At 41.3% G+C, this 25,711-nt stretch overlaps 1 pseudogene; it reads right to left on the bottom strand.

The window, feature by feature from the left end:
- Positions 1-9,261: 9,261 nt before the first annotated feature.
- Positions 9,262-10,706, bottom strand: LOC100392016 (lathosterol oxidase pseudogene; annotated as a pseudogene).
- Positions 10,707-25,711: the final 15,005 nt, after the last annotated feature.

Raw genomic sequence — 25,711 nt, forward strand, 5'->3', positions numbered from 1 at the left:
TTCTAACTCCTGACCTCAAGTAATCCTCCTGCCTGAACCTCCCAAAATGCTGGGATTACAATCATGAGCCACAGTGCCCAGCATAGTAATAAATTTGAATTCAACTTGGATTCCAGTATTGCTACCCACTTTAACCTTACAAATTTTTACACCTAAGCTTTGTGTATGTTTTCAGTGCTATAAGCTACACTGAGATGGGTAGCCTGCCCACAATAGGTCTGGAGATACCAGACTATCCTCCCTGGGCCCAAATACAGCAATTTACTCTTCTGAAATAAAGCATTCCTGGCAAAGGCAAGAGCTTGAGAAAAAAAAGACGAGGATATGGTACATTTTTAATGAGCTTGTGATTGTAGTGTGTAGTTTATGGTGAGATTTGGCAGGCAGGAGGGTTAGCTCTGGTAGAAGCAAAAGTCTGCAGTTCCATCAGGGTGAAGAGTGGTGATGGTTAACAGGCATGGAAAAGCACAAGATGTTAGGAGAAAGCAAAGGCAACAGATGGCAGGTGTGATTCATTATTTAAATGCCAAAAACTCCTTAGAATGAAAACCTAGCCTTTATCTCCCTATGGCAAAAGATTGCTGGACTTTGAATCCTGATTTTACCCCTAGCCTTGTAACCATGGACAAGGGCGCCAGCCTTTCTCTGCTTTAGTGAAACAGAATTGATAATGCCAACCTCAGAGAATTAGCACAGGGACTAAATACAGCAACTCATAAGCAAACCCTATGTTAGCTGTGATCTGCCACCTGATGTAAGGGGCTAGTCATGCAGCCAGTGTCAGCTTTGTTAGTAGCCTTGTCCAACTGATGACTATATTTGCATTTGTGATCAACTAAACATTCCCACACACCTCAGAATTGCATTTGGCTGCATGCCACCTGATTGTGGTGGCTTATCATATTAGCTAAGAGATTTATTTTTCTCAAGTCCAGAGATAGGCAGTCCAAGGCTGGTGCAGGGGCTTAGGAACTGGCATCAGGGACTCAGATTTTTCTAGACCCCTCTCTATCCTTAGCACATGGCTTTCATCCTCAAGGTCACAAGATGTCTTGGGTCAGGGTCCCCCAGAAGACGTTCCTGAGATTCACATGCAAGTAGTTTATTTGGGAAGTGATCCCAGGAAGGTAAGCAAGTGGGGAGGTGAGACAAGCAAAGGAAGCCCACACAGGATGTGTTCATGAGTGGGTTACTGCTGTGGACAACCAGTGTTCAGTCCCACTGGGTACCTCAGGGAGCTGTCTGCCCCAGGTGTATGTAGCTCATGCCTCTGAATTGTCCCACCTCAAGGCCAAAGAGCTGGGATATTTATCCACCAGCTTCCATCTGTCATTAGGTAAGGGCTGCTCGCAGGGTCATAACCCCCCTGGCACTTTCAGCCTGCATTCTACAGGCTCAGCATGATCCTATAACTATCAAAAGCCCTCGGATGGAGACTCACAGGAGTTTTCAACAGGAAGCCTGTGTGGGCAGAGCAATGACAGCACCTGCTACACAGGACGACACCTTTACCTCCAGCTTCGTGTCTACATTCCAGACAGGGAGAGGGTTAGAAGGTCAAAGGACACAGCAGATGAGTTTGCACCTTTTTATCAAGAAAGTGATAGCTTTCCCAAAGCCTAAGGCAACTTCTGCTATGCAGTGGCCAAAACCAGGAGACATGGCTACCTGTTGTAGCTGTAAGAAAGCCTACGAGAGGAACATGTTTATTTTTAACTGGATACATTGTCCCAAAGTTTGGGCTTCTGTAATTAAGAAAGGAAGAATGGTGGTTGTGGGTAACAAGCAGTGTGTGATAAGGTCATCTTCACATGAATTACAGGAACAAAATGTTCTCAGGTGGATAAAATGGGAAACCATATTCCTTAAAAACGATCACATACATGAACAAAACAAGAATTAGAAGCAATAAACGCTAGGCTAAATCTTCAAGTCATCATTTCTGTTGTCTCTAGTACACATAGCTCAAGCAGCAGACAGGTTATCAGATTCTGCTGGGGTATAGTTGGCTTTTCTTAACCTATGTATTCATTAACAGGTATTTACTGACCACCTGCTATGTGCCAAGCGTTCTTCCATAATCCAGGGACTCCACAGTGACAGACAGTGAATGGCAGTGTATATCTATTCACTGGGGATCAGAGAAACCTCTTCAAAAAGGGCATTGTGCTGAGACCCAAATTATGAGGAGCCAGACATTCAAAAATTAGGAGGGATACTCAGGCAGAGGAAAGAGCAATGGCAAGGTCAGCATGTTGGAGGAGCAGAAGAAATAGGCCTGTGTGTCTACTGAACGGAGACAATCACAAAGCAGGCGGGAGAGGGGGGCAAGGAGGGCAAAAATATGTTTAGAAGATTTCAGAGCTCCTTTTGGCTGGCCCTAGAAATGCATTTCTCAGAAGAAATGCTAGAAGTACCTAATTTGGAAAAGAAGATTTACATATTTAGTGGGGAAAGTTTGATAATTCAAGAGTATTTTTAGTTTTTATTCCTAAAATCATCTGCAGCAAAAAAACATTTACCCTAATTTCCTTTTTCTTTTTTTCTTTTTTTTTTTTTTTGAAAGGGAGTCTCACTCTGTTGCCCAGGCTGGTGTGATCTAGGCTCAACCACCACCACCCGGGTTCAAGTGATTCTCCTGCCTTAGCCTCCCGAATAGCTGGCACTACAGGTGCATACCACCATGCTTGGCTCACTTTTGTATTTTTAGCAGAGACATGGTTTCACCATGTTGGCCAGGCTGGAACTTAGGTGATCCGACTGCCTTGGCCTCCCAAAGTGCTGAGATTATAGACGTGAGCCACTGCACCCGTCCCTAATTTTCTTTAAGGAATTAAACTTCTTCAGAGCCCCTTAAATTCCATTCATGTTCTTAAGTTTTCATGTTTTTGCTGGAACCTATTGATTAGGAAATATATATATGTAAATACACATATGTCACTCCATCTGCCTAGAGGATCTGAGGCTGCTGCCAGCATGCTTATTCTTCCTGACAGTTGGGAACACTCTGCTTTGCCTCCAACTCAGCTATGCCACAGGGAGGACTCAAGTGTCCTAAGTGATGATAAATCAGTCTTTAAGGGACTTTATTCACATAGAAGAGCAACCCTCTGGGAAATAGTTTGTCCCTAAGCAGAAGGGAGTTCATCAGAAGACACTCCCTCTTATGTAGTAGTTTTTCATTGTGGATTTCACTCCTCTTTCAGAAACTGTAAGCAGACAGTTGGACCATTCCTGAGGCTGCTCTTCTAAAGCCTCTTTATGCTTTGAACACCTAAGTTCATGCCTGTTCATTTAATTTTTAGCAGATGTTTGTTGCACACAAACTGGGAACACTACTACAAGCAAAACTAGACATGGTCTCTGCTCTTTGGGGAGTTATAGCCTATGGGAAAGCAAATCCAATTCACGTAGTCACATACGGAGTGTATAGTTTAAAACTGAGCAGTGTGCTAAAGGAAATGATTCTATAAGAGCCTAGAATGAAAGATCCTCATTTGGTCAGAGAAGAATTCCCTGAAGAGGTGATACTTAACGCAGTAGGCATTATTTGAGGGCTTGTGTTCAGAGCCATGAGCCCGAGCTATGGATTTAAGTTAGATCCTGCTGAGAAGGAATTTACAGACCAGTTGAGAAAATAAGATGCTCCTGTCATAAACCATCTGAAAGAGAGTGTGTAAAGTGCTAAATGGATTAGCACTAGATAATAAATGCAGGAGGACTTAAAGATGATAAGTGAGTATGTGAGCAGAGAATGGGCAATGCTTTGTGGACTAGGTAAGACTTGAGCTATACATGGGAGGATAAATTAGTCATAGATGCAGAAGGAAAGGTGTTAATCTGATCATGGAAATCAGAAATCTTCAATGGTGCCCTGTTCTCTCTGAAGCATGAAAAATCTAATTTTTTGACCCTCCAAGCTCTGTTCTCATCCTGTCTTCCCAAATCTACCTTTTGAAGATCCTCCCCACTTCCTTGCAAATACCTTACGGTATTCCACCTTTTCTATTAGAATTGTTCTCTCCTTATCTATTTTTTTAGCAACTTGACAGATGACATCATATATTAGTCACCTATTTTTGTAGCTTCTGTATCTTAGGGTAACACCTTTCACATAGAAAAGACAATATGTGCTGCACTTAATGGAACAGGAATGAACTTGCTCTGTGGTCTCTGACTATGTCCATCAGTTGATGTGACAATTAAGAATAAAGGCTTGGGAGGTATGGCCGCCTCTTCTCCATAGCACTCTTCCTTGGTGACATTACCCACTTCCAAAGTTTTAAACGCCATCCTCACACTGAAGACTCCCAAAGGTATATTCCAGCTCCAAATGTAGCCTTTCAGACTTGTAGATATAATGCCTTCCTACTTAGCATCTCCACTTAGCGAGACATCTCTCATGGCATCTCAAAATTCATATGTCAAATATAAAATTTTTTATTTGTTTCCGTGATAATACAAAATCCAGTTTCTCCCCTGCCATCTTCTCTCAGTAAATGACACCATCATCTCATTTGCTTAAGCAAAAGCAACATCTTTGACTCTATTTGCTTTACTCTCCACATTCATTATGTCCACAAATCCTATTGTCTTGCTTCAAAAAACGTATGTGCAGGCTATCCACTACTCCCTACCTCCACTGACACCATCCTAGCCCAAGACCCTGCCATCTCTCGCATGTACTATTTGATGGTCCTTACCAAGCTTCCTGCTTCCACTTTTCTCCCCAGGTCATCCATTCTCCACACTGCCACTGGAATGAACTGTCAAAGTAATAAATCATTTCATGTTACCCTCTGCTTATACTCCACAGCATTTATCCTCACTGAAAAAAAAATTCAGAAGAAAATCCATTGTCCTTGCCATGGCCTAAGTGATGCTAGTATGACCTGGCTCTCTCCTATGGGTCCAAACTCATTGCCTAGCGTTCTTCACCTCACCCATTATATCCCAGCCACCCTGGCCTCCTTGCTGTTCCTCTAAGACACACACCAAGTGTGCTCCCACCTCAAAACCTTTTTCATGCTGCCCCTCTGTCCGGAGTGATCTACCCCAGATGTTCCCTTGACTGGTTTCTTGTCATTCATATCTCAGCTTAGTTATCACCATTTCAGAGAGGCCTCCCTGGCCATACTAAAGTAGGTGTTCCTAGGATGGGGTTAGAATGAGGGTTTAATACCCTCTTTTTCATTTTTCTTTTATTTTCATCATAGTATTTGTTGCTATTTGATATTACTTTTTATTTATTTGTTTTCTTGTTTATTCTCTGTTTCCCCATCTAAAACATGAGCTCCATGAAAACAGGGACCTTACCTATCTTATATTCCCAGCAGCTAAAACAGACCCTGGCACCAAGGTGGCAATCACTAAATATTTGTTACATCATCAGACATAGAAGATGGGTGAAAACTGATAAATAATGTGAACTTAAAGAAATCATTTAGGATCTAGGCCTCAATGTACCTTTTTACTTGATGAATATGAAGGTAATATGCTACTTGGCTCTTCCGGAACACAAAGGAAGTAGGTAAAAGACTGAAGATTTTACCACTTTATGCTGAGAAAAAATATTGGAATTTATGGGCAAGCCATTTGAACATGCTAATGGAGAAAGAAGTTCATTTATTTTCTTTCTTTTTTTGAAACAGAGTCTCACTCTGTCACCCAGGCTGGAGTGCAGTCTTGGCGCACTACAACCTCTGCCTCCTGGGTTCAAGCGATTCTCGTGCCTCAGCCTTCCAAGTAGTTGAGATTACAGGCGCCCAACCACCACACCTGTATGATTTTTATATTTTTAGTAGAGACAGGGTTTCACCATGTTGGCCAGGCTGGACCTCAGGTGATCTGTCCACCTTGGATTCCCAAAGTGCTTGGATTACAGGTGTGAGTCACCACACACAGCCTCATTTATTTTCTTATCCATGAACCTCCTGGGGACTGCGTAAAACTGAGAAAAATAAAATGTATCTATCTGCAATATAAAAATGTATAAATACAACTTACATTAATTCAAATATAGTAACATTTTATCTGGCATCGATAGGTATTTGCTAAGTGTTTTGTTTTTTTCAGATAGTTAATATTCCCATTGGAAGAAGACATTTTTCAATTTGAACATTTTATCAGAAATAGTTTTCCAATGAATTTCAGTACTACCCTCTCTGGCAACACACTGAACAGAGTCTTTGTCAGTAACTTGGGTGTATGATTATAAACATGTGTTATTATATCTGAATATAAAATCGTGATAAGCTTTGCAATCATAGATGTGTAAACCTATTAGGCTTTCTGTGCTCTGTTATGTATATTGTATAGATTTTCCTCTCCTCTTGTTTATTTAATCAACAACTATTAATAGGGCACCTAGCACATGCCAGGCTGCTTGCTGACAACTAAGCCCAGAGTGGTAAGATAAATGTACTCCCTGCCCTTCTGGAGGCCAGAATCTTCTGGGGAAGACATGTCATGATCAAGTAAGTACAAGTGTTACAAGAGTCTCAAAGGCTACCCAGAGGCTCAGAGAAGGCCTCTGCAAAGTAGTAGTCTTTTAGCTCATTCCTGTGAAGGAGATGCTCAGGGGGAAAATGTTCCAGGCAGATATAAAAGCATGTGCAAAGGCCATAAAATATAAGAGCTAAGGTGAAGGGGTGACAAAAAAAGACCAGCATGGGCCGGGTGCGGTGGCTCACGCCTGTAATCCCAGCACTTTGGGAGGCCAAGGCAGGTGGATCACGAGGTCAAGAGATCGAGACCATCCTGGTCAACATGGTGAAACCCCGTCTCTACTAAAAATACAAAAAAAAAAATTAGCTGGGCACGGTGGCGCATGCCTGTAATCCCAGCTACTCCGGAGGCTGAGGCAGGAGAATTGCCTGAACCCAGGAGGCGGAGTTTGCGGTGAGCCGAGATAGCGCCATTGCACTCCAGCCTGGGTAACAAGAGCGAAACTCCATCTCAAAAAAAAAAAAACCCAGCATGGCACCCGATATTGCAGAGTGGGCCAGAGCCAATTGTAGGGCCCCCTTGTAAGCTGAGGCTAAGAATTTCTTTTCATTCTATGAACAAATTAAATGGTTTTAAAGAGAGGAGTGGCATGATCAGTGCTACACTTCAAAATGTGCATTAGAAGAAAGCTAAATAATGAACCTTTGCTTTTATATGTATTTTTGGTTTAGATGAAGTGAAAGTAAGTGGTGCCTCAGTAACCCATCTTTCGTAGACTATGGAATTAACAAGTGGTGCTCAAGGACATGAGAAAAGGGCAAAAATAAAATGGGTATTCAGGTTAAGGGCAAAAATAAAATGGGTATTCAGGTTAGGGGAGTGCGGGTTTCAGAAAGGAACCTCATTATTAGAGTTCTATTACATTACTGGACATATAACATACTCAATTAAATTCCACTCAACATTGTCCAAGACATCCATGTACATATGAAAGATCTAAGGGGAAGATGGTTAGGGTGAAAGAACTCCCGCTGGGAATGGATACCTGAGTCCTAGGCACACCTTGGCCACTACTGGTAAACTAAGATGATGCCTAAGGGACCCTCCCCTCTCTAGAATGCTGAGATACACATACCTTAGCAAGTAGGAAGGTCAAAGGAGGACTCCCCTATCTGCTCCCCAAGTGACCTTAGACAAGTTACTTTACTACTTTATCACTTCACTTATTTGTGAAAATCCTACTTCATCAGGTTGTTGTGAGGGCTAAAATGCCAGGGTCAGAGAAAACCATCAGCAAACATTAGGGTCACTCTATGATTGAATAGCTTACTATCTAATGGCTCACAAATTAGCACTAACAGCAGGAGGAAATATTTGGAAGTGTTTCCTTAAGAGAAAAAGAGGCCCCTTGTAAATTAAGAATTCATGTTACATATTACATTTTACTGTATCCTTTTGAGACTTGGTAACATTTTGGGAAGCATCTTGCACCATCCATCTGCCCAACATTTGCTCTCTGGAACATCTTTCCTCTAACAGCTTGGCCAACTCCACTTTGAATGTGTTCGGTGCTGCTATCCCTGGTCTATTCTGAGCATGTTATTAACCTGAGCTTTCATATATCAGTATACATTATGCTAAGAGCCAACTTCTTAAGAATTTCTGAACATCAGTGCAGAAATAAGCTTGGGTGGTTTCTTTGTGGTATCTTTGCAGCCCCCAGGGATATTAATGATAAGTCAAATACCCTCTACTTTCTTATCATTTTTAAATAACTCAGTTTTAAATCATAAATTTAATCCATACACATTGTTTAAAAATATGAACAGTGTAGAAGGTTTTTAGATTAAAAAAGCAACACTCTTCTTTGCCTCCCACCTCTAGCTCCCTAGTTATACTACCCATATATTAGCAGTATTTTATACATCCTTCCAGGAATTTTCTCCCTCCCTTCTTTCCTCTCTCTGTATATTCTCCATAACTGTCTTTCTTTTATACAAATAATATACCATCTTTACTTCCCAGCTCCCTTCCTATATATATTCTATATAATTATATTTTTATACAAATGTGACTGTACTCTACAGATCCTATTATCTTGGACATTTTTCCATACCAGTACCCATAGATCTACCTCATTTTTTTTTTTTTTAATTATAATGGTCAACTTTTATTGATTTTACATAAATAGCTTATAGAATGCCTTTACAAACTATATTTTTACAATATATTTATGTTGCAACACACATTTCCTTGAAAGTATTTGTTAAATCTTTTTTGCACAGGAAGTAGGGAAAAGTGAGGGGAGAAGAGGAGGAATATGATTTTAAAACTAATCATCAGCAATGGGCCTAGGTATTTGGCAATTATTTCCTTTTATAAAAAAATCACAAGGTTTGTAACTTTGAAATATCAAAAGTGCAGTGCATCAATTTAAACAATCAGTAATGCCTAATATATTATCTGGGCATCAAATTTCTCCTAAATACATCCAGATTCATATAGTTTTACTTATTAAATAATGGTTTTAAATAATAACCATCACAATGTTTAGTTACATAATCCCAGATCTGGATTCAATCATGGTGGTGTCGATATTTTTAAATTCCAATTTATTTATTCATCAGTAAAATGTAATAGGGGACACTGTGCCCAGAAAATGAGCCTCCTATGTATAGAAGATGATAGTCTTATTATACCTGCCATCAATTAGGTCATTTACATAGCCACTAATGTATCAGAATTTTTTTTTCCACACTGATGTTTTGACTTGAATAAAGTACTACAAGTCATCATTCTCATACCAATATTGAAGAATTAACCTCTCCTGAAACAAGAAACAGGCTTTATATTAGTATTTCTTGAATGGTGCTTAGTCTTGGTATTATCAAGCACAATGATTCTTAACAAAAATGAGTGGATTAAGGCAAATGGATATAGCCTAGTCCCCTCAATAATTTATTCTCTATCTTATTTAAAATTGTAGTTGAGACTATACAAACTACAGATCTGCTGCTAGAAAGACACAAGTTGTCCCCTGGACAACATGTGGCATTTTAAGCATGAGATTAAAATCCTGGTGGTCACAGCATCTTCTCCTGACCTATGCTTATGACCATTCCTCAGCAGTACCCACAATGCTGATTTCCAAATGATACCATTTACTTGCTATGTATCCTGGATGTATGTAGATTATTTTTTCCTTGTTAAAAAAAAAGAAATATTATATTCCCTTCTTCGTCCTTACTTAAGAATAATTGGGCAATAATCTATTCAGTCTTCGTAAACGCTCCATTGAATAATTTTTCATTCTTACAACCATTTCCTGCATGGCTGCTGCACTTTTTTTCTGTCATGTTCTTCACATAACTGAGTGGTCCCTTCCCCTCAAAGGAGGAAGGATTTTTGAATGAGCCTCCAATCCTATCCCACAAAGTAAAAATACTGTCCATAATTATAGTCAAAGAACATATGGTGGTCTGTATGATGAGCTGAGCCATTAATAAATGGCTGTAAGATTTGGGGGACACGAAAATCATCATGAATGGAAATTGTCCAGATATTAACCAAGATGTACAGACTTAAATAAACCACCTTGTGTAATGGAAAGATAAAAGGGTATACATGGTAAGGTAGACTCTGAAGAAAGCCATCGACAGGGTGAAAAGCGTGACTTGCAAATGGAGTAGGAATCTTCCAAACATGATGAGGTTTATGTAGGTGCTTATATACCAGTCTATGATGAAGGCCTCTGTGAATCCAGTAGATGAACATGTCAGTGAAAAACAGGAAAGATATTACACTAACAACGAGTTCAAGCAATCCATATGGAAACTCTCCTAGGTCATCATGTAACTTGCTGTAACCTCTTATCTCCAGCAGGAACAGTGAAACAGTAGGTATACTTATCCATGGCAATGCCTGTACAGTAAACTTAATCTCTCGACGGACTTGATTCTTTAAAAATTGTGGATGTTTCATTAATGCATGATCAAAGACAAAATAATAGCTCAATGTTGCACAGAAGAAATAAAGGATGTAAGCACCAACATTTGCTGTAATCAGAAGACTAATAGCTTGTCGGAGGATGTCATCTTCTGGCCATGTAGCTGGATATATGTATGGTGTAAAAAATAATAATCTGCAACACTGAGTACAAGGTCCATCGCTTAGCCCCTGGAGGCGGTCAGCCACCGCTCTGCACGCCACTGCTCCGCGGACTGCCCTGGCAGGTTGGCAGCCAACAAGCGGGCTGGGCCTACCTCATTCTTTTGAGTCTTTTGAGTGGTTTGCTGGCATTCTATTAATGGAATGCACTCTTTAGCCAACCCCTCTTGATGGACATTTTAGATGTTTGTTTCCAATCTTTTGCTTTTACAAACATCTCTGTAGATATGTCATAGCACACTTGAAGGACTTCATCTGCAAGGTAAGTTCTTCACAGTTTCAAAACTTTGAATAGCATCCTCCTATATGTTTGCCAAACCATGAGCATGTCACTGCTAATGTCGGCCTCCAAAAAGAGCTTCTTACAAGGCTAGTGGCTGTCTTACTGGACAACAAAGGAATAATCAATACTGTAAAAGTTATCATTAATCTTTATTGTGAAGACTGGTGATATGTAACAAAGTGCTTAATATCTGGCATATAATAGTTCCCAAATAAATGGTGACTATTCATTATGTTGCCTTTGTCCTTGTGAACAACCAGTCAAAATTTATCTCCAAGGCCTGAGGCTAAATATAACTAGAGTCAATGGATTGGTATAAGTAAATTTTAGGTGGCACTTTTTTTTTTTTAAGAAACTCAGCAATTTATTTAAGAGGAATGTCCAATGGGACAAGAAAGTCCTTTTTATAGATGATAAAGGGAAAACTTCAAAACATTCAGCTTCAATATAAGAAATTTTCTCTAGCTAAGTCTCCAAGAAACCTTCATATTTTCAACAATATGAAATCAATTCATAGCTGCTAGCTATCAGCCTGAGTATGTAAAGAAAAGTAATTGCCAACTTAAACAAAGTGATGTTAATTTTACTCTTAGCAAGTATCATGAGAACATTTTTTTAAGGAATCTTGAGCTGGAGATCATGCATTTGCATTATATTCATTCATTTATTCAACAAATGTTTATTGAGCACCTACATCCAAGCAGGATTCCAGGTTACAGGGGATGCAGAATGAACCAAACCTGTATGGGGCCTGCAATTAAATAGCTGTGTGACCTTGGACAAGCCCCTTACCCTACCTGGACTTTACTCTCCACATCTTTAAAATAAGCTGGCTGAACTACATTATCTCCAAAGATCCTCCCAAATGTATCATTCTGTGCCTCTCTTTAATGCATTCTTAATGGTGATCTCAATCCAGTGCAGCACTAATTGATGTACATGGCACATGAGGGTACCACAAAATCCTTCACAGGTGTACTGCCAAGTTCTGACCAATGGGTACTATGTTAATTGCCTTGGGCTACCATACCAAATTACCACAGAGCTGATGGCTCAAGACAGCAGAAATGTACTCTCACTAGTCTGGAGGCTGGACTTCCGGAATCAAGACTTTGACAGGGCCATGTTCTCTCTGAAGGCCCTAGGGAAGCATCCTTCCTCACTTCTGGTGTTGCCAACAATCCTTGGCATTTCTTGGCTTGTAGCTGCATCACTCCAGTGTCTGTCTTCGTTGTCACATGTTCTCCCGGAGGGTCTGTCTGTGTCTCTGTTTTCTCTTCTTATAAGAATGCACAGTCACTGGAGTAGGGCTCACCCTAATCCAGTATAACCTCGCCTCAACTAATAATACCTGCAAAGAACCTATTTCTAAATAAAGTCACATTCTGAGGTTCCAGGTAGACATGAAATTTGGATGAGGGAGACACTATTCAACTTATTATAGCTACTATTTCTTTTGGCTTCTTACCAAGGATATAAACTGTTCCAGCAGTGTCTATCAGCAGACACTGTGCTGGAAAGGTCATGCCGCCTAGTGTGGAGAGGGGTGGGTCTGAGGAAGAGGAAGGGAGTACATCTGAGCAACAAGGCTGGCAACAAAGGAGTGGGTGTGCTTAATGGAATCTGTCAGGCTGTGCCCTGCAGACATGTACATCACTATAAGCATGGTCAGGTTGAGTGCCCAAGGATGTTCCAGGCAGTAAACAGCTCTGTGCAACAGCAGCACTGTGTTTGGGATGACAGAGTAAAGAGCAAAATAATTGTGGAAGCTTCTCTAGACACTTGGAGACTTTATAAAATAGTGCTGTAGTCATGATTACTTTTGATTGTCAATTTCTTTGATGCTCTTTTGAGTCATTTCATTCCTTCTAACCAAAAATTCAGTCATTTAAAAGGGCATCCCAAATGCAGGAATGCCGATGGCTGGCCTGTGCAGAGCAGGTATTAAGGACTCTAGCTCTGAAGGGGATTCCAGGGTGGAACCTCTGCTCTCTCATTTTATTGGCTATGTGTCTATGGAAATGTTAGTTTGTTTCTCAAATTTAGGCTTCTTTGTCTAGAAATTGAAGATAGTAATAGAGCCTCCTCAATCATTATGTTAAGTAAAATAAGCCTGGCACAGAAAGACAAAGTTTGCATGTTCTCACTTATTTGTGGAAGCTAAAAATTAAAACAATTGAACTCACGGAGATAAAGAGTGAAGGATGGACCAGGGGTGGTGGCTCACGCCTATACTCCCAGCACTTTAGAAAGCCAAGGTGGGAGGATCACTTGAGGCCAGGAGTTTGAGACCAGCCTGGCCAATGTAGCAAAACCACATCTGTGCTAAAAATACAAAAGTTAGCTAGGTGTGGTGGCATTGCCTGTAATCCCAGCTGCTTGGAAGGCTGAGGCATGAGCATCACTTGAACCCAGGAGGCAGAGGTTGCAATGAGCCAAGATTATGCCACTGCACTCTGCCTGGACAACAGAGCAAGACTCTGTCTCAGGAAAAAAAAAAGAGAGAGAGAGAGCAGAAGGACAATTACCAGAGGTTGGGAAGGGTAGTGGGGGACGAGGGAAGTAAGGATGACTAATGGATATAAAAACATAGAAAGAATGAATAAGACTTAGTATTTGCTAGCACAACAGGTGACTGTAGTCAAAAATAATTTAGTTGTATATTCTTTAATAACTAAAAGAGTATGACTGGCTTATTTGTAACACAAAGAATAAATGCATAAAGGGATTTACCCTGATATGATTACTACGTATTGCATGCCTGAATCAAAATATTTCATGTAACTCATAAATATATATACTTATTATGTACCTGCAAAAATTAAAAGTTAAAAATAATGATAATAATAAAACCTCCTCATAGGATTGTAGTGAGAAAGAAATTTGAGGAAAAATAATTTATGTGCAGCATTAAACACACTGCCATGGACATAAAAATGTGCTTAATAAATGTTTGTTTCTATTAAAGTATCTACTCTCTTTTTCCTGTGCTGGAGGATCTCTCCCAACAAAGATATAAGCATACTAATTCTCTCATATTAAAAAATAAATAAATAACCCTTTCTTGATTCTATTCTCCAACACCCTCACTTTGCAGTGAAATTTTTTGAAAGAATTTTTGTTCCCTCTGTCTCAAAATCTCCTCCTCCCAGTCTACAAAGAGGGTCTTGCCCCTCTCCCAAACCCTCCCCTGACATTGTGATCTTCCGTGACCTCCATGCTGCTAATTCCAGTGGTCAGTTATCAGTACTCATCTTACTTAACCAGTCAGCAGCTCATGACTATCATTAACTCCTTCATTCTTAAAACACTTTTTCACTTGGGTTCCTGGAACACCACTTACCCTTGGCTTTCTGCCTACTTCCTTCCTATACTGGAGTGCCCTAGGGGCTCCCCTAGACCTCTCTCTTATCTTTGCTTCCTCTCTAACTGATCTCATCCAGCCATGAGGCTTTAAATACTGTCTATCAATCACTGATGGCACATAAAATTAGATATCCAGCCTGAACATTTCTCCTGAACTTGACCCATTCAGCATCTCTATTTGGATCTCAAATAGGCATCTCAAACTTAACATGTACGAATTCGAACTCCTGATTCCCCTCTCTGGTAAAACTTGGTACTCTTGCAGTCTTCCCCACCTTAGCAAATGGAAACTGCCTCCTTTCCGTTGCTTGGAGTGAAAGTCTGGGAGTCATCCTGACTTTTCACTTTCTCTTACACCCTGCATCCAATCCATCAGCAAAGCTTGAGAGTTCTACCTTTAAGATAAATCCAGAATCTCACTGCTTCCCTTTACTGCTTCCACTGGGGTCTGAGCCAGCCACACTTCTCACTTCTATTACAGCAAAAGCTTCCCAACTATACTTCCTGCTGCTTCCCTTGGCCCCTTTAGTCCATTCTCTACCCGAAAGCCAGAGTGATCTTGTCTGCACATTAGAAACACCTGGAGAGTTTTAGACATTCTAATCCCAGGCCAGGTCTCAGACCAATCTCATCAAAATCTCCAGGGACAGGACTCAGGCAAAAGCATGGGTTTTTTCTTTTTCTTACTTATTTATTTATTTTGAGTCAGATTGTGCTACTCTTCTATCCAGAAACTTCCAACGACTTCTCAGAATAAAAGCCAAAGCCCCCACACTGGCCATGAGGCACTTCTCAGGGCCACCTGGCCCACCCTTAGGAAAGCAAGGATTTTGTTTTGCTCACTGCTCTGTCCATAGTCTCTAGAACCATGCCTGGCAAACAGTAGATCTAAGTATAAATGGAAGGAATGAGGAAAACCCTGAAACCCACGAGAAACCAGACAGTAATGCCTGTAGCTCTGGTGATGGCCACAAGAGGCCGCTGTTGTGTCGTGGAATGAACAGGAGAGCACGCCGCTGTTCTACAGCCAGCAAGGCCTAGCAGAGTTTTGGGTGGGAACAGCAGGCAGGCACCTAGGTAGCCAAACAGGCAGCTGGGACGTGGAAACATGTTTATTATCGCCTCCCAAAGCCTCGTGCTCAACACCAAGCCTGTTGGCTCCTAGAGATCAGTTGCAGCCCATACTGAGTAAGCTTTTTGAAGGGAACACTCCAAGGTGAGTGCATTTCAACAAATCCCCAATGGGGTTTGATGGACGCCAGTTCCTGGAGAAAGCCGGAGGGAAGGGAATGAACTTGGCCTGGTCCTGGTACACACAGCCCAGGAGCTGAATTAGTTAGAGTCGGCAAGTCACTCTGAGTTGTAATCCAGAAATTAAATTTCTAAAAATCGTAGAGGGGACAGGCATGAAGCCTAGCTTGAATGTATCCCTTCCTGCATCAGGAAAGTTCCAGGTCCTATTCTTTGCCCTTTCCTCATTAGTATAGCCATTTCTCTATTCATATGCAGATATATATGCATATATTTACACACACACACACACATATTTATAAACCTATATATATAACTGAGACCCAGTTCTCCTTAAAATTCACCCACTTTTATTCTCTGTGACACAGTAGATAAAAGGTCTGGGCTTGGGAATTTTTAAAAAGTGGGGGCAGGCATGATGGCTCATACCTATAATCCTAACAATTTGGGAGACTGAGTCGGGAGGATCACTTGAATACAGGAGTTCAAGACTAGCCTGGGCAACATAGTAAGACCCTGTCTCTACAACAATTTTTAAGATTTCTGTCTCACTAATATCCGTGTGACTCAATACTTACATGAAGAAGATGGTTAGCATATCTGTGTTCCCTGCTTCAAGGGTATTGATCAAATGATGAAATATTGTAAACCCTCCTTGTGAATTGTGGAAATGTCAGGATGGTTTTTCTTTAGAGTGTGTGTGTGTGTGTGTGTGTGTGAGAGAGAGAGAGAGAGAGAGAGAGAGAGAGGATCTCGCTCTGTCGCCCAGCCTGGAGTGCAGTGGCACAATTACAGCTCACTGCAGCCTTGACCTCCTGAGCTCAAGAAATTCTCCCACCTCAGCTTCCCAAGTAGATGGAGCCACTGGTGCATTTCACAACATCCAGCTGTGTGTGTGTGTGTGTGTGTGTGTGTGTGTGTGTGTGTGTAGACAGGGTCTCATGATGTTGTCCAGGCTGGTCTCATACTCCTGGGTTGAAGTGATCTTCCCACCTCAGCTTCCTAAAGTGCTGGGATCAGGATGGCTTTTCTGATCATGGTGGGATGACTTATTAGCTTTCACTAGTGGCACCTGAAGCCACCAGGAATTTATTGGAAGACCCCACCCAACCACAAATTCAGGGGAACCATAGGATTTATTTGCATGTGGTTTGCATACAATTTAGGAATAATAATATTATTGGCCAGGTGCGGTGGCTCACACCTGTAATCCCAGCCCTTTGGGAGCCCAAGGCGGGCAGATCACCTGAGGTCAGGAGTTCAAGACTAGCCTGTCCAACATGGCAAAACCTCATCTCTATTAAAAATACAAAAATTAGCTGGTTGCAGGCACCTGTAATCCCAGCTACCCAGGAGCTATCCAGGAGACATGCTCAGCCCAGCTTTACTACTTCTGAACTGCATAAGTGGGAAGGTGATTTATCTCCTCTACAATGCTGGATTTTCCACCGTAAAATGAAGATAATATTTCCCTTGAAAGGTTGTTGTGAAGATTAAATGAGGTAACACCTAAAGCAGGAGAATTGCTTGAACCAGGAGGCAGAGGTTGAAGTGAGCTGAGATCGTGCCACTGCACTCCAGTCTGGGTGACAGAATGAAACTTTGTCTCAAAAAAAAAAAGAAGAAGAAGAAGAAGAATATTACTAATAATAGGAGCTAAAATTTATGGAGCCTTTGCCATAGACGCTTAAACCCACTATAGGTAATTTTACTTAATCATCACAACAAATATTTGAGGTAAGAACTAGTCTAATCTTCCATTTTATGTAGATGAGGAAACTAAAACTCAGAAAGGTTAAGTAACTTGCCCCAACTGCCAGACTAATTAATAAACGAGACCTGGACTGAGGCAGTCAGCTCCTTTCCCCATCCTCTACACCAGAGCCTCCTGAGTGAGCCAGAAGAATGGTGAAATCAGACTTCTCAGAAATGGCACGAGAATTTTGGGGTCATGCAGACCTGGTGTGCATCCCAGCTTTACTACTTCATTTTTTTGTTGTTTGTTTGTTTGTTGTTTGTTTTTGAGAGGGAGTCTCACTCTGGTGCCCAGGCTGGAGTGCAGTGGTGTGATCTTGGCTCACTGCAACCTCCACCTCCCAAGTTCAAGCAATTCTCCTGTCTCAGCCTCCTGAGTAGCTGGGACTACAGACACATGCCACCACGCCCAGCTAATTTTTGTATTTTTAGTAGAGACAAGGTTTCACCATGTTGGGCAGGCTAGTCCCAAACTCCTGATCTCAGGTGATTCACCTGCCTTGGCCTCCCAAAGTGCTCAGATTACAGGTGTGACCCACCATGCCCAGCCCAGCTTTACTACTTCTGAACTGCATAACTGGGCATGTGATTTATCTCCTCTACACTGCTGGATTTTCCACCGTAAGATGAAGATAATATTTCCCTTGAAAGGTTGTTGTGAAGATTAAATGAGATAACACTTAAAGCACCCAGCCTAGTTACTGTCAACATAGATGTCCATTAAATATTATTATACCCCTGTGTCCCCATTAAAGATGAAAAATACCAAAGCGCCAAGAGGCTAAACGTCTTAGCCGTGTGACCCAGTGTGTTCTCTTAGGCTGTAGACAGTCCTCAGGCCATCTCCACATGAGATTTTATCCTTGCTTCAGTTAGGAGTCTAGGACCTTAACTTTTCTCAGTTCTCTCTCAGCTAATTTCTGATCTTTTCCCTCCTGGGATCCTGAGAGAAAGAACTACCGGAAACCTTTACCCAGCCTCCCTCCTCTCTTGCTTAAAAGGATAAATGAGAGAAGGAGAGGCTAAAAGCTCCCTTGCTCATCAAGAGAATTAAGGTGAGAAGAAGGGGTAATGTGGAGGGGAGAGATCAGTGGCTCAGGTCATGCCTGCTCTCCAGTCACGAGCCTCTTAGCTCTAAGCCACCCACTTAGGCACAGCAAGATTCACTTAGTGACACAGTCTAGAGACACATTTGATATTAGAGCTGAAAAAGACCTTAGTGATGATTTCATTTTCAGCCAAGCTTTATCTGTGGTAGATGAGGTATCACAGGGTGATTAACTTGCTCGGAAAACAGAGCTGGCCTCAGCACCCCAGGGTCCTAGCTCCCTGTCCTCTTTGCCTTGTACCACTCTGACTCCCATGTCCTTGCTAATTCTCTGCAGAACCACTGGTCCTGGAACTTGACATAGTCAATGCTACAGTGGTGAACTTTGCTCTCCCACTGCCATCTTCTCCGCAGCACTCTTGCTCTACCATGTACCATTTAGGCTCCACTGAGATCCTGGTTACCCAAGACCCTGCACTAAGGTGCCCTTTCTGGGCAAAAGCCCAGGTCCCAAAACTTCCCTATACCCATTTCTCTGTCAAAACTCATCTTTCCAACATCCTAGCCAACTGTAAGATTCAAAAGAAAATTTGCTATGTAATACGCTCCACTATCTTTATGACTGATAATGGACTCAAATGGTTCTATGGTGGTTTCTTTTTAAAACTGGTCTCCTAGAGGAATGAACCTTTACTCAAAGAGTTAAGGCGCTTACGGTAGAATTCTGAAAATTCTGAAGCAGCACATCCTCCTAGTACACCTCCAAGAGTACAGTTGAGACAACCATCAACATTGTCACCATTTGATACTAGGGTTAGGGTATGTGTGTTTTCAAGGACTGTTCTTATAATGGTCTGGTCTCTTTTCTGTCTAAGAAGTGCCCTTCTTCTTATCATATCAAATCTAAAGACATTTATCTCCATTTCCTTGGAGCTCCCTTTTAATCTTTCTCTCCTTCTCGCCCAGTGCCTGCAGTCAAGAGAGTGCAGGAAAGGTGAGGAGGGTCCCAGTTCCCGTTACTGCTTCTTATAGCAACTCCCAAGGCAATTACATTCACCCCTTTCTAAAAATCTCAAGCACCAAGTTTCAAATGGCTCATTCCCACAGGACCTCTTTCCTACAATGCTTTCTAAGAAAATCGTAATAATAAAAATGGTGGTGGTGCCAGATGTAATGGGTTTCTTCTCCATGTTATAACTGATGGTGGTCCTGAGGGATAGAAAGAGCCCATTTGGATGAGCACAGTGGTCAAGAGCTGCTGTCTTGACATAATTATTGATAGTGCCTTTCACTCTCAAAAGTGTCCTGGTTTGGGTGACAAACTATTTGGTCATCCTACTAAGAGCATGGGTTTTGAAGTGGGTTTGACCTGAATTCAAACCCCAGCCTGTTTCTTACTAGCTGAATGACTTCGAACAAGTTACTTAATGTCTATGAGCCACAGTTGCCAAATCTGTAGACAGAGAATACTACTGGCACCAAGTTCCCAGGGTCATTTGGAAGGACTGGCCTTGCACAGTGCCAAGCACATGGTAAGATTGCAACATGAGTCACCTCTGATTCTAAAGTTACAGAACATACATTGTACAACCTCATTTGTAGACTTACCTAGGCAGGAAAGTAGACTCTTGAGGAATGTTTTGCATTGGAAAAATCCGGACTTGTAAGCAGACAGACTAGCATTCAAATCCCAGCTTCGCCACTCACTAGGTCTATGACCCTGGTAATTTAAACGACCTTTCTGAGTCTCACCTTGTTCATCTGTACAATGGGGATTAAAATCTCAGAGTTGTGAAGAGAAAATAAGATGAACACAATAAATGCTGCCTCTTACCATTACATTGGCCCAGGTACACATGTAGGTTCACTGGTAAGGGCAGAAGCAGAACTAGCCCTGTGCTCTTTCAGTTATATCTCATAGTCTCTGGGGACTGCATTCTCCTTCCTCCGTAGAGCAAAATGGTGTCCCAAGCCATCAGCATTATTTCCAATTCTAAATCTTTCTCAAGCTCTCCCCCTCTTTATCATGGAAATTAGAAACAAGAAAAGGAAGCATCATGATGACATGCAGCTGGCCCCAGGGTTTTTGGATTCGAACCAAATTTCATGTTTGTAGAACTGATGTCAATTTGCTGGCTATATGACATTGGGCAAATTACTCTACCTCATTGAGCTGCAATTTCCTACTGTGTAAAAAGAAAATAATACTCTTTGCAGGGTGAGCAGCAAACCCAGGTCATTCTGACTCCCAAGCCCATGCTTTTAACCTTATTCTACTTCAAGTTCAGGAGCTGTTCAGTCTCATGGCCATTTGGGCAGCAGTTAAGATGATAGAAGGTAGTGAGACCAAAGTTTCTGGAATAGAACCTACATTTCAGGTGCATGGAATTGAATTCAAAAGTTTGGGATTTGGGCTAAGGTATGAAGTATGATTGCTACCTCACTCAAAAATAGTCTACAAAGCATCTGGCCTGTTTTTTGTTTCATATAACTATATCCTTGTAGCATAAACCATGGCCCACCAGCCAAAACCAGCCTGCCACCTATTTTTGTAGCATTTTATTGGAGCAGAGCCATGCCCATTCATTTATGTATGCATATGCCTGCTTTCTTGGAACTATGGAAAATTGAATTGTTGAACAGAAACCGAAAGGAATGCAAAGGCTAAAATATGGGCTATCTAACCCTTACAGATAAAGGTTGCAACCCTGCTGTAGGGCATAATACCACTTTAAGTTTTAGTAATGATAATTACAATAATACGTGGTGCTACTGAGTGCTTACTCTATGCTGAGTGCCATTCTATGGCTTTACATGTATATCTTATTTAGTACTTGTAATAACTCCATGATATACACACACTATTATTCCCATTTTGTGAGTAAGGAAACAGAAAGAGGGTAAATAACTTGCACAAGTTCCACTGGCTGGTAAATGGCACAGTTGGGTTTCTAACCCAAGTAGTATCAAGCATTAGATTTCCTTCGAAGCTTGCAAACACGTTTTCTTTCCTGATCAACTTGATCACTCACAATATGAAAGGCAATTTTAGGTGGTTCATAAACACCTTATTAAAAAAGTCCTCTCCTACGGTGAGAAAGCTATTCCCTTTAACGTTCACTTTAACATGATAAATCTCTCCTTAACAGAGAGAGTGAACAGTCTCCTCACACAGAACAATACCTCGCTAAACTTTAACTTTTAAATTATTTAAACTTTTAAATTTAAAATTTAAATTATATTTTAAATTTAATATATTTAAAATGTATTTCTTCATTTCATAGCATGTATTTTTTATGGTTGCCTTTTATTTGTGGCAAATGATCCTTGCTTTCTCTTCACAGCAATTTTCTTTCAAAATAAATTTATTTAAAGATAAAAAATAGAGTTGATTCAGATATTAAGACCATGTTGATAATGATGCAGAGGGTGTGTAAATATGACAGAAATCATGACAGTGGTGCAGAAATGAGTGACAGAGGCCGGGCGCAATGGCTCATGCCTGTAATTCTAGCACTTTGGGAGGCTGAGGCAGGCAGATCACTTGAGTTCAGGAGTCTGAGACCAGCCTGGCCAACATGGTGAAAACCCATCTTTACTAAAAATACAAAAATTAGCTGGGTGTGATGGCACATGCTTGTAATCCCAGCTGCTTGGGAAGCTGAAACAGGAGAATTGCTTGAACTCAGGCGGCAGAGGTTGCAGTGAGCCAAGATCATGCCACTGCACTCTAACCTAGGCAACAGAGCAAGACTCTATTTCAAAAAAAAAAAAAAAAAGAAAGGAATGACAGAGATGGGAAGCCCTGCCCAGAGCACTGGCCCAAGAGTCAGGTGCCCTAGCCCTCAGCCCAGCCAGCAGCAGTTTGATATATGGCTGTGGACAGATCATCCCCTCCCTGAGCTCAGATTCTCTATTAAGTGAAAGAGTTTAAATTAAATTATCTCTAACATTCTGTGGCATCCCAGTTTCTTCTTCTTGTCCTGGAATTTACGATACTTTAACTCAAACCAATATTAAATTAGACTTGTTAGAGATTCACTCTTTCAAGCCCCATAAAGACAAAGAGCTCCACTGTACCCCCTATGTCTTTTCCTCTTTGAGTGAATCTATTAATTCTTGTCAAGGTTCCTGCCAAAAAAAGTGAAGAGATAAATGCATGTGGTGCAGGATTCAATTTTGCTTCTTGCCTAGAAATTAAACAGGTCTGGGTTGGTCCATGGCATTTACCAGGAGAAAGATAAGTTCCTGGACATGTCCTCATTCATAGTGATTCCACCTGGGCCCAGCAGGCCTTCTGATGGGGCTTGTCTCCCTCTGGAGGGCTCTGTGTCTGCTTACCCAGAAATACCTGTGGCCATACCTTATGATGGCTAGGGAAAAAAAGAGAAGGATTTTTAATAAAAAATACAAGACGCACTACTGCAAATGGATGCCAAGCCTATATGAAAAGTAACCTGACTAGAAGCAGCAAGAGTGGAAAACCCATTCTTTCTACATTTAGAAAATGTTGTGGGGTAGAGGGATGCCCCAGATAGGCCAGGCGCAATAACTTATGCTATCAGTCTACTAGATTTACTTCTTTTAACCCCACATCAATCCTGAGAAGGAGTTATCATCATCATTTATTAATTTTTTTATACTTTATAGTATAGATTAAGAAACTGAAATTCAAAAAGGTTATAGTTCTCTCTAACATCAGTACAGCCCTAATAGGTATAGGTATAATGGTTCCCTATTTTATATGTAAGGAACTTGAAATGCAGGAAGATTAATTCATGCCGCTAGTAAGTGGTAGAACCAAGATTTCAACACAGGTCTGACTCTCTACAGGTCTTTTCTCTGCACTTCCTCACATGTAGCCTCAGGAAAACTTTGCCTTATTGCCTTCTAGTAGTTATCAAGAAACAAGAAGAAAGAATGAAATGCAGCCAGGCTTGATTCTAGAGAAGATGATTGTAAGAGAAGGCAAGGGGCAAGATTTTCTCCCACATGTCAGACCATAAGGGCATGGACCTCGCTCAGCATTGCCATGTTTCATTCCTCAGTGTGTGTCAAGAATTCCTGCATGGTCAGTACGAAGCAACTTTTCTTCCCCAGGCATCCACAGAGATTTGAACCTCTGTCAGCCCTTCCTAATGACAGCTGATGAAGACATCTGTGGCCAAAAGCCACCACTGCCAGCAAGGAGCAGGTTAAGAGCCTGTTCTCTGTCTTGATTAAAATTCTTTCCCACAGGCTCTGCACACACTATGAAGCACAAGTTATCTGCAAGGCCAGAACCTCTGTCCTCAGGGAGTCCCCATCTGTAGTGGGCACTATTGATGCCCCAACCAGTGCCCCTCAGATCCCCTTTACCCTTTCTGTGATCCCTCTGCTAGCTTCTGTGTGTTCTGCTCCTAATGGCTCACATCTGTGACTTTCTTCAGAGGCCTATTCTGGGGCTGCTGTATCTGCTCTGCCTTCACTTTTAGAAAGCTGAAAGTGTTTGGAGCCAGTACTGACAAGGGCAGGACTATGAAAGCCCAGCTTGCTTGCATCAAATCAGAGCCAGCTCTAAGGTATAATTTTCACTCCAGAGCTCCCCATGGGATCAGACTGGGATGGAGTCTTAAAAAGCACACTTTGCTTGGCGTCTTCCCCGCCCTGTTCTGCTACCCCACTCCCTCACCAGCTTTTCCTCAGAGCACTCCCTTAATAAGTCACATGCAAATGCAGTATCATTCTAGAATCTCCTTCTGGGGAACTTGACCTAAGGTATCATTTTTCATCCATTAGCTACCTTCTTTTCCATGTCCACAGATATCTTTCCCTGAAGAGACATCCCCTCCCAGCATCTCCTGAACCAGTCTCCCTGTGGAAGTTGTCTTATGGACATGAATACGGTAAATGAGAGTGTCACTGTCAATGATATCACCAGTCTTCTAGGCAGCAGTAAATTCAACCTGGTGGTATCCCTGTCCATCTTACATGTAAAGTTTTTGGATAACAGCATTTCACTACACATAATGCTGACTTTATCTCATTGCTTTAAAAGAAAGAAAAATAATAAGGAAATTAGGTTGAGTTTCTTCTCGTCTATCCACTTATTAACTAGGTAACTTTTGATAACTGACCTAACCTTTATTCTACTTAAAAGGGAAAAAGGAAAAGGCCTTCTCTCTTCTTTAAAGGCATGTGTGTCTGTCATAGAAAAATTTAGAAAAATACAATAATCCAGGCACCCTCACATCAACCAGTACTTTTTAGAAAATTATTATCCAATCTTTTTTTTCTATGCAGATATTCTTAATTGTGATAGACATTACTTGTGTTCATTATCTAGTTCTGGTATTCTTCCAGGTACATGAGACAACTACATTTCCTTTCACCTCCTGGATATTAGGTATGCTGAGACAATTTGCTTTGGGTAATAAAATGTGAGTAGTGTATTTAAAATAATTATCTGGTATGAAGAAGGGCATACCAGACCTTCAATTTGCTACTGTGGACTATGAAGCTTCAAATTGAGATTGTGGCTCCTCCACCATCTCTACCTCAATGACAATAATAATAGCAGAGTCCTCTGCTAACTCAAAATGAGCATATAGTATATTCAAGAAGCAAACTCTTGTTTCGAGCCATCGGGATTCAGTAGCTGTATTAGTTTGCTAAAGGTGCTATAACAAAGTACCACAAACTGAATGGCTTAACATCAGAAACTTACTGTCTCACAGTTCTGGAGCTTAGAAGTCCAAGGTCAAAGTGTCAGTAGGGTTGGTTCCTTCGAAGGGCTGTGAAAGAAAATCTGTTCTGTGCCTTTCACCTAGCTTCTTGTAATCTGCTGGCAATTTGTGTGGCATTCTTTGGCCTGTAGAAGCATCATGCCATACTCAGCCTTCACCTTCACATGACGTTCTTTGTGTGTGTGTGTGTGTGTGTGTGTACATATGCACACCTGCACATATGTCCAAATGTCCCTATTTTGTATGGATACCAGTTATATTTGATTAGGGCCCACCCTAATGACCTCATTTAACTAATTACATCTGCAACAACCCTACTCTCAAATAAGGTCATATTTTGAGGTACCGAGCATTAGGGCTTCAACATATGGATTTGGAGGGACACAATTCAACCCATAACATTGGATGTTTATTACAACAGTACAGTTTAGCCTATACTTGCTACTGCAGGGATTATCCTTCTTATGCTGTTTTTTGACCTCCTATTTTCACTTCATAAAGTTATTTTGCCCACAGTTCAAAATACCAATACGAAGGAAACTGGAATTCTAATCCAGGTTTTTGATTTGATAGCCTGCTCTTTCAGCCACTCCCCAGGGATTAATCCTTGACAGTACAGGTGCTTTGTAGTTCCCACAGTTCTCACCATTCCCTATTACTCTCAGACAC

The sequence above is a fragment of the Callithrix jacchus genome, chromosome 2 (assembly GCF_049354715.1).
Source record: "Callithrix jacchus isolate 240 chromosome 2, calJac240_pri, whole genome shotgun sequence".
In the NCBI taxonomy this organism is placed as follows: domain Eukaryota; kingdom Metazoa; phylum Chordata; class Mammalia; order Primates; family Cebidae; genus Callithrix; species Callithrix jacchus.